Source organism: Malurus melanocephalus, unplaced genomic scaffold (assembly GCF_030028575.1).
Source record: "Malurus melanocephalus ecotype Western Australia unplaced genomic scaffold, MMel_1.1 scaffold_603, whole genome shotgun sequence".
Taxonomy (NCBI): Eukaryota; Metazoa; Chordata; class Aves; order Passeriformes; family Maluridae; genus Malurus; species Malurus melanocephalus.
This window is the reverse complement of record NW_026623835.1, coordinates 238,895-247,590: the sequence shown is the minus strand read 5'-3', so window position 1 is coordinate 247,590 and position 8,696 is coordinate 238,895. Positions and strand designations below refer to the sequence as shown.

General features: G+C 46.1%; 1 protein-coding gene across 2 annotated transcripts in view; it reads right to left on the bottom strand.

Annotated features, from left to right (window-relative positions):
- Positions 1-8,696, bottom strand: part of MBNL3 (muscleblind like splicing regulator 3) — a 57,633-nt gene that overhangs the window by 47,817 nt on the left and 1,120 nt on the right. The gene's annotated exons all lie outside the window — the stretch shown is intronic.

The following is an 8,696-nucleotide window of genomic DNA, read 5'->3' as shown; positions in this document are numbered from 1 at the left end:
GAAAAGGCAAAGAAGAAGTAATGACAGAGTTAAAGCACTGTTTCAGGCTACTGCCCCAAATCCCCATCAAAACCTAGTGTCAGTTGGGCAGAGATGTGGACATTACTAACTGCATTGTGGACCTTGCATTACTAATGCAACTGAGCTGGATTGTAACACTTATACCTGCAGTGGTTGCTTTGGATCTTTTTCTAATACCAGTGTGAAACAGCTAGAAGTCAGTACTGTGTATAGCAGAGTATGGTCAGAGGTAAGATAAAATTCAGAGACTACTCACCATTCATCTGGGCAATGCACTGTGATACCATACCCATTCTGGAGAACAGCTAAACTGCTCCTGGCTCCCATTCCCAGGACTGTTAATTCAAGCAGAATTTGCCTCACTTGTTAATGGTGCTCTGTGCACCTACCTCAGCAAGCAGTGGGGCCAGCAGCACTCCTGCAGCAGCTATGCTGGGCTGGGTGGAGGATCTTTACTGTGCAGCCAGATTAACACACAAAGTAACTTGTTTTAAACATTCACATTTCACTGCTGCAAGAGGAAAACTTCCCAGAGCACAGGCTGCCACCTTCCAAACAAGGTCAGACACTGACCTCCTCCCCCACCGCCAATGACCTTATTAGCACTGATCATGGTTCTAATAATATCCCGCATTGTAAGCAGGCCATCTGCCGTAACATTTCACTACAAACTTGGGGAATTGCTTGCTTTGAGTATGCTCGTGTCCCAGCAAGCCAACAGTACTCTCTCAGGAATATGTCTCTTCCTCACAGCTTTAARATAAATGCTGCAGAAAGGCACCTCCAGCTCTGTTTTCCAGCTCGGAGCTGAAGCATGCAGAGAACAGCACTGAGCCATTCCCAGGCACTTCAGAAAGGTAAAAACACAACGTTAGTGGTTAATAATCCCTCACTCCAGCAACCAGCTCCTCTGATGGTGGGGAYACCAGGTAACCATGTCACTGAAATCCTAAACCAAGGCCTAACACTAACCAGACATTCAAAGAGTCAGATGTAAAGCCCAGGGCTCCTGAGAGATCAGCATTACTGYTGTGCCATGTACTTTCTACTGTGTGGACAGCAGAAAGATTTTACTATCCTAACACATTAGCTGTGGTTAAGCTGAATATTTTCACTGCCATCAGAGAAGAGCGAGTTTCCTAATAGGCAGGTAAGCTTGCAGAACTAAGCATGTTTGATAGCTATTCATTCGGAAGGAGTCGGGGTTTGAAATGCTTACTCAGTTAGGACACCTGTCTAAAACACCCGGAGTCTTGCTACTACAGCAGCTCAGCTACACTCAGCCTTCAAAGACATTTTATTTGTGAGGTCAAAAAGTGCTATTAGGCACAGAGACCGACATTACAACACTCCGAAGCAGTTTGCATCATCACAAGGCTCTGAAAGCTGGTTTTCCAAATCCTTGGCTTTTCCTCTAATCAAAAGGCCGTCATCAGACATGGCATGAGGACTGAATGGGGTGAGGAAGGGGGTCAGTGCCTGGGTCCCTGCTGTTTTATGAACAGCAATAAAACAGTATTAATAAACCAGAAGTAAAACTGTGCCTCTATGGGGCAACATTAACCCAAGGCCTTCAAAGCATTTATTTTAATACCAGCAAAACAATATCTATAGGGGCAGATTTTCAAAGAGCTCAGTTCCTCACTTGGAAATCTAACCACTTATTGAAATGCTCTGCGGGAGATGTCAGACGATGGGCTCTCCARAAAGCCTGGCACATCTTGTTTATATTTGTTTTAAAGCTTCCAAACAGCTCAATTACATAAAAGCATGTTACTGCACCCTCCTTCAGCAGGGTGAACCAAGTGGCAGAAAGCTATTGTCAGCAAAGGGATTACATCAAACTGATGCTACGCTGCTGAGGAAATCCACCAACTCCACACGCTCCTTCAGTCACTCCCCTCGAAGGCATCTTTCACCACCTTCCCCCAGCTCGTTTTGCTGGCCTAATGCAATCAGGAGCATGAGAAGTCCCTAAGTAGCTTCACAGACACTGCAGCAAGACAGGATGTAACAGCCAAGCATCCTCTTTGYCCCAGACTCTGTCCAGGCATAGAGACTTGTAGGTTTGGTGCTTCTATTTCAATCCCAGTGTTAGCTACTGCTAACACATCAGGGCTGGAGGATGTAATGCTTGAACTTCTTCCCTAGAAGAATTTGGCAGTGCCACGTTTTGCAACATGGCACCGTTTGAGGTGCCAGAGCTCACTGTACACACACACACACCCGCTTTGTGCTCCCTTGGCCAACTTCTGACTCACAGCAGGCAGGGGTAAATGTGAGCACAGCCACTTGCTCACTGAGCCCAGCACCACATCTCCCTCCTTCCTGCACAGAGGAAGCCCCCGGGGCTCACAGAGCATCCCCCCCTGCAGTTGTGCTGGGTCACAGGCATGGAGCTTGTGCTTGCAAATCCCAGCAGGCTCATCCTGCTAACTCCACGTGTGCATGCAAAGGAACTCCCAAAAGCCAAAGGTGGCAGAGGAAATGACCACAGGCAGCTCTCCCCCTTCAGAGACCACCTCCTCCCATACTCAAAACTTGAAGCAACAGCTCACTCCAGCACAAGAAGCTCTTTGCTGCCTGCAGGAACCCTACAGCACTTAAAATCAGGCTTAAGTATTTTGCAGAACCGGAACCTCTGGAGGGCTTTGCCCTTAGAATGGGAAAGRAAGCCTCAGGAGCAGGAGGTGGCATGCCACGGCCAGTAGGACATTGCAATATGCCCATAAAAGGTTTCAAAATGTATCTGCTTAAGCACACRCAGAAGGCTCAGAAGGGTTTAGTGTCACATCCCAAAAGAATTTCTCTCCTGCTTTTTTAGGCAAGTGTGAGCAGCAGTCAGCACTTTACCATCATCTTCCCAACCAGAAAACCAAGGTTACTCTTGGCTAATATTAATAATGTAAATGCTGCTGGCTTTACCCTTTGAGGATGGTGGTTTGCTCACGCCACAGGGAGAAGAATGAGGCAACATGAGCTGCAGGCAGGAGCACAGGCCCTGCATTGCCAGGGTTGGCTTGTGAGGAGAGGAGAGGCGAGGCTGGCAGCAAAACCCCACTGCTGAATTTGCTTGGCCCATGTCCCTGAAGAGGCTGGACTCCAAAGTGTGGTCTCGGGACCAGTTTGTGGGCACAGCTCTGCTTTCCAACACGTTCAAGGGGAAAAGCACACGAGTCTGAGGCCCAAAGAAAAGCTGTCATAAATTAATCAGCTGCAAGAAGACAGACAAGGACAGTGTTCCTGTGCTTGCCCCTTGCCCTGGGAGTGCCTCCCAACATGCCAGCCTATGCCCACACCTCTGCCAGCCTCTTGAACCTGTCCCAGGGACACCACACATGAGACTGGCACTCACACGCATAYAACAGCAAAGGCAGCTGCTCCTGTGTGGGCAAGCCCTCAGGAGAAATGTGGGGTCAGGAGGTCTGGGACACAGATGGTGCTCTCCATCCGCTGCACAGCAAATCCCCAGTCACCAAATATCCACCGTCTGCAGGAGTACGAGCAATGAGCTCAGAAGAGAGCATCCCTCCAGGGCAGCACCAGAACTAGACTATGCACCATGAAACCCAGAGACATCTCATCTTTCTTGCCACATTCCCATGGACAACACCAAGTCTCACAAAGCACAYGTCCTTGTAAATGTAAAGGCCAAGGTAGCGTTCCCTGCTGAGGCTGCTCAGCTACAGAAAGACCCAACAGAGACAAGGACAAGGCCAACCTCATCGCCCGCCATAACACAACTCAAAGATCACCTGCTTGCTTTAGAGCATAAACAAGGAATTCCTGTCAAGGACTCTGCCTTACATCTTTGTTGGCAATGAATGGTTGGCAATGAATAAAACCTTCCTGCGCCTCCCTGTCTATTGCTGTCCTTGCAGCACAGCCACAGGATAAAACCAGCCTGTTTCCAGTTACACATGTTCATCACCCAGCACCTCTGCAGACAGCCAGGATCATGGGAATTCCAGCTGCTGGACTTTGCATCCAGTGCCTAAGGCACTCTGTCCTCCTGCTAACCCTGCCACAGTGGCACCAACCTGCAACAAAAAAGCAAGGGGACAGCTCAGAGCAGCAGTCTTCTAAACGATGATTGCAAAATTCACCAGTGCTCATCTGTCATGGTTCAGCTGTCAAAAAGTCACAGATAAATGAAATGAGACTACTAGGCCATCACAGAAAGCACTGGATAACACTAAACTAATCAAACACGCTGTGAACAGACCTCTGTCTCACAGAAAGATCAGCTAGGCAGATTAAAGAAACAAGGTGTATCCTTTCCCTGGAAAGYTGAACATGCTTAGGGAGGTGACACATCATCAAGTAACCAGCCTTGACCCCACAGAGAGCATCTGCCGTCCAGACACTGGGGCAGGCCTGGGAGATGCTCAGCCACAGGCAGTGCCAGGTGAGCTTCTCCATCAGTGCTCTCCATCCCACAGATGTTCACAAAACTTCTGAAGACACTACACAGAGTATACACAGCATGTGTGCCAATTAAATTCAGCTGTAAAAACATGGAGCTCGTTCTAACCTATAGATAAGAAGGAATCAGGCCTATATTATTTTCCTCCACAAGCTCTCCTATTCTCCTTGAAACACCACTGTACTTCAGAGAGAAATACAAAGAAATATCAACAGAGGTGAAATGAACAGAGAAACTAACAGAGAAAGACTGTATTAACAGTCCTTATAAATAAAATTGAGTCTAAATACATTTTTCCGCACTTTAGGTCATTTAATTTGGTAGCTACAAAAAGCATTTATGACATGCCATAAGATACACAAGCATCCAATGGATAGAAAGTCTACTGCAAATCTACTGTTGCCACACAGGTAAGTGGCCTAATGACCAAGAAAAAGTGGATGTTTGTCACACAGGTGACTTAGCTCAACACTGTTCTTATGGAGTATTTGCACCCCCACTAAATTGAGCTGAGACATGCAGTCAGAATGTCTCCAAAAATACCACCGTGGCTTTGTTTGCTTTTTTCTTCCTCTCTAAAAGTGTAACCATATGCTAAGTTTAGTGGGTGTTTTCAGTTGTTTCCTAGTTTGGACTTTATTTAAATTTAAAAAATATATTTGATTGCCAACCAGTAACAGTCAGAAATAATTCTAGTCAAGTCAGCATAAACCAGGTACAAATTAGCATGAGAACTGTGAGGAACAGCCTCAGGTACATCAGTTTCAAGATCATACAGTACATCTAATGCCCAAGCAGTGTGAACTTTTTAGATTGCCGTGGGACTTTGAATATTATTACCAGAGAATAACACTTCTTTCAGAAAATAGAYAATTTAGACAAACTACTTTTAACTTTTTTTAATGTCTGTTCCCAGAAAACTCACCTTTTTTTTATAGAGAACTGCTTTTTAACATGCAATAGTTTAACAGTATTTTTACATTAGACTTCCCAAAGTCAAAATTCATGTTCCTAGAATTTGTCACCCCACTATTGTCTGTCTCAAAATGCTCTTTGAAGCTTCAACTCACATTAACATTCATAAAGAAAAGTAAAAAACCTCAAAACAACAAAAAAAAACCCAGCACCTCACAAATCTGGGTTGTTTTTTTTTTTAAAAAAAACCATGAGTCCTCAGTGCAGATACCCAAACTGTAAGCAGTATAAATCAAAGCCTTTTTGAACACCTAACGTGCATTACCTACATATTTTTATATAATGTCACCATCTCCTAATGCCCTATCTCTCAGCTCTCTGCTCCATTAGTGACCAAAAAGAATGCTTTTTTGCTTCCTGGTAACATCAGAAACTGAAAACACAACCAATTACTTGCTGACCAGGAACTAAGAGTTGGACAAGCTCATTGCCCACCCTCCTGATCCAGCCTGAATAGGAAGATTATTGATGAGCAGCCCACCAAAGTGCCAAAACAAACCTTTGTAGGAATTGCCACAAGCCAGCAAACCATGTCCTGACCCTGACAAAAAGCACTGGCTCTGCACAGGACGGTGCACACCAAGCCTGGGAAAGAAGCAGTGAACAAACCCAAAGGCCACCTGAGTTTACAGGGATGACAGTACATTCCTCTCCTTTGCTCAGAAYGTCTCTGAGGTACTACAGAACCTGCCTAGGAGGTACCACGGAGCACTGGCCACTGCCCAGCAGCCCTCGTGGTCACTTCTGGAAGCAGGGTGGCTCAGCATGGCCGGCTCTTGTGCCTCTGGACTGCCCTGCAATCAAGCAGAGCAGCCTCTCCTGCCATTCACACAAATTAATTCAGAGAACACTGCTTCCAGAATAACAAGGAGAGATGCACGAGTAGAGTGAGAGCTCTCTTGGCATCTGATTCAAATCACAGCTTCTTGCAAGGAACTATTTTTAAGTTTTATATCAATCTGCTTGAGAAAGGTTCCTTCTGCTGCCTACAAATGTGCAAACTCCCCCTTCGAAGAAACACAGCTCAGGACGGCAAGATCCAGCCCTGTACTTTCAACCTAAGCAAGATCAGATATTTYATGACCAAAGCACTGCACATCACACAACGTTCCTGCAGAGCATGTTCTGGTGACCCCCCCTGAGCATCAGTGAGCACCCCCATGACCTTCAAGGAGTCCTGTGTGTTCTTCACAAGATTACAGGTAGCACACAGTCACCCGTGACACAACCCACTCTGAGGCAGTGTGACTGCTTCTGGAAGCATTACTGCTTTTCCCACTGCAACTGGCACGGGACTGCTATAGGAGACTGAGGRAAAAGGGAAAAAGGGAGATGCAGTAAGCCTATGGATGCTGTGCATGACCTGACCAGTGAGGTGAAACCATTGTTCCCTGGGTTATCAGAAGTTCCTGTATGAAAGCATTGTTCGAGCTTAAGAGGTCTGCGAGAAAAAAAAACAAAACAACAAGCAACAGCAGCACACAATGGATGCAGATAAGCAAGGGCTGAACAAAGCCCTGGGTGGCTGCAAGACAACGGGAAAACTTATTAGCTGCAAGCATCCTATATCCTGCTTCCAATAAAGCAACGCAGATGTTCTGCTAATGCAGGACGTGAAAAGACAAGAGAGAACTAAGCAGCTATTGAGCCCTCCACAGGAGAGAGGGTCAGTGCTCCACAGCTGTTGGGCAAAACAGGATGGGCATGAAAAGCCTCTTACCAGGTCTGAGAATGTAACAGCTCTATTCACKGGTAAGGGTGGCCATTGTTACAGCCATGAGCCCCTCAAGACCACTGCAAACAGGGCTTTGCRAGTCCAGCTCTGGCCCAAGACCACAATGACCACTGTTTGAGGGTTTAGTCCCCAGGGGCATTATCTCCACCGGGAAATGTGTGATGCTAGACACACAGAAACAGGCTGCAGCATGGGGGACCACAGCCCTCCATGGCACACAGAAACGGGGCTCTGTCCACAGAGAGCTGCCACATCCGTGGGTCTGAAGGAAGTGCTCCAATGAACTGCCTTCTTATCTGTAAAGTGCGGTGCAGAAATAGCCCCATCACCAACCCTTGGCCGAGTGCTCTGCACAGTCAGACCTCTCCTCAAGTACATCCCAAAGACAGAGATGTCAGCTGTCCATGAGGCTTTCCTAAGTCAAGTCCAAAAAATCAAGTCCCTGAAAAATTCAGGCCACTTAACCAGCACATACTGGGCATCTGCTACTGTGTGGAGAGGAAACTGCAACAAGAATGTAATTTAACAGCCAGTTACACCGGAAACACTCCAAGCTGCAGAAGATCACACCCTACTCCTTCCACATTTTTTTTTTTGTTTTCTTAACATGATGTTCTCCATCCCCTCCCATGCCCACTGCTGAAGTGGGAGAAGTGTTTGCTCMGACCGGTGGGTGGGATTTGAACCCCAGCTGCCCCTGGACCTGGTCCTGTACATCCTGCCAGCCCCAGCTGTGCAGAGAGGGCAGGCACAGAGAGCCTGGGCATGCTGCAGGAACTGCACTGCCAACAGCACAGTGGGGAAGCGTCACACACCGGGTGACAGTACAGCTCAGAGCCCAGCCAAGCTGGGTGTCTGCACAGGGGACACCTCCTCAAGATGCTGCAAACACCAGCAAGAGGCACAAAACTACCCTCCACAGTGTGAGAGCACTCTTTTCCATTCATAAATAAACACTATAAAATATGAACATATTAATCTCTTCATTAAATGTATCTGCACTGCCACTGGCTACAATTCAAAAGTTTCAAGGGCATAAAGAACAAGATTTTTTCCCCTTCAATAAAAAAAATGTTTGTCTCTCGCTGTTGGCAATGTAAATGAACATTTGAAAGTCACTGTACAACTAAGAGTAATTGCATATAATCAGATTAAAAGGAGAAAGCCGAATGAGAACAGAAAACTTGAGCTTCTTGGAAAAAGAGAACAGAAGCAAAAATATAAAGAAGCCACTAACAGGAACAAAATGGGTAAACCAGTGGTAGTGCAGATCCAGTCCTGGTCTGAACCTCTGCATATATAATTCTACCAGTTCTGTTACTCATTATGCTCATAAAAATAAACCCAAATCTTTCCAAGTAACAGTTGAAGTTCAAGGGAAAACATTCAAGATTGTAAAATTTTCCAGACTCTTTCTAGAAATTTTAACAGGTTAATTACACTGGTCAAAACATTAAACACAATGTCAAGAATTTTCTACTGCCATCAGTTATCCACATGATCCCAGAGTAAAAATACTTTTGAGGAGTCATACATTTG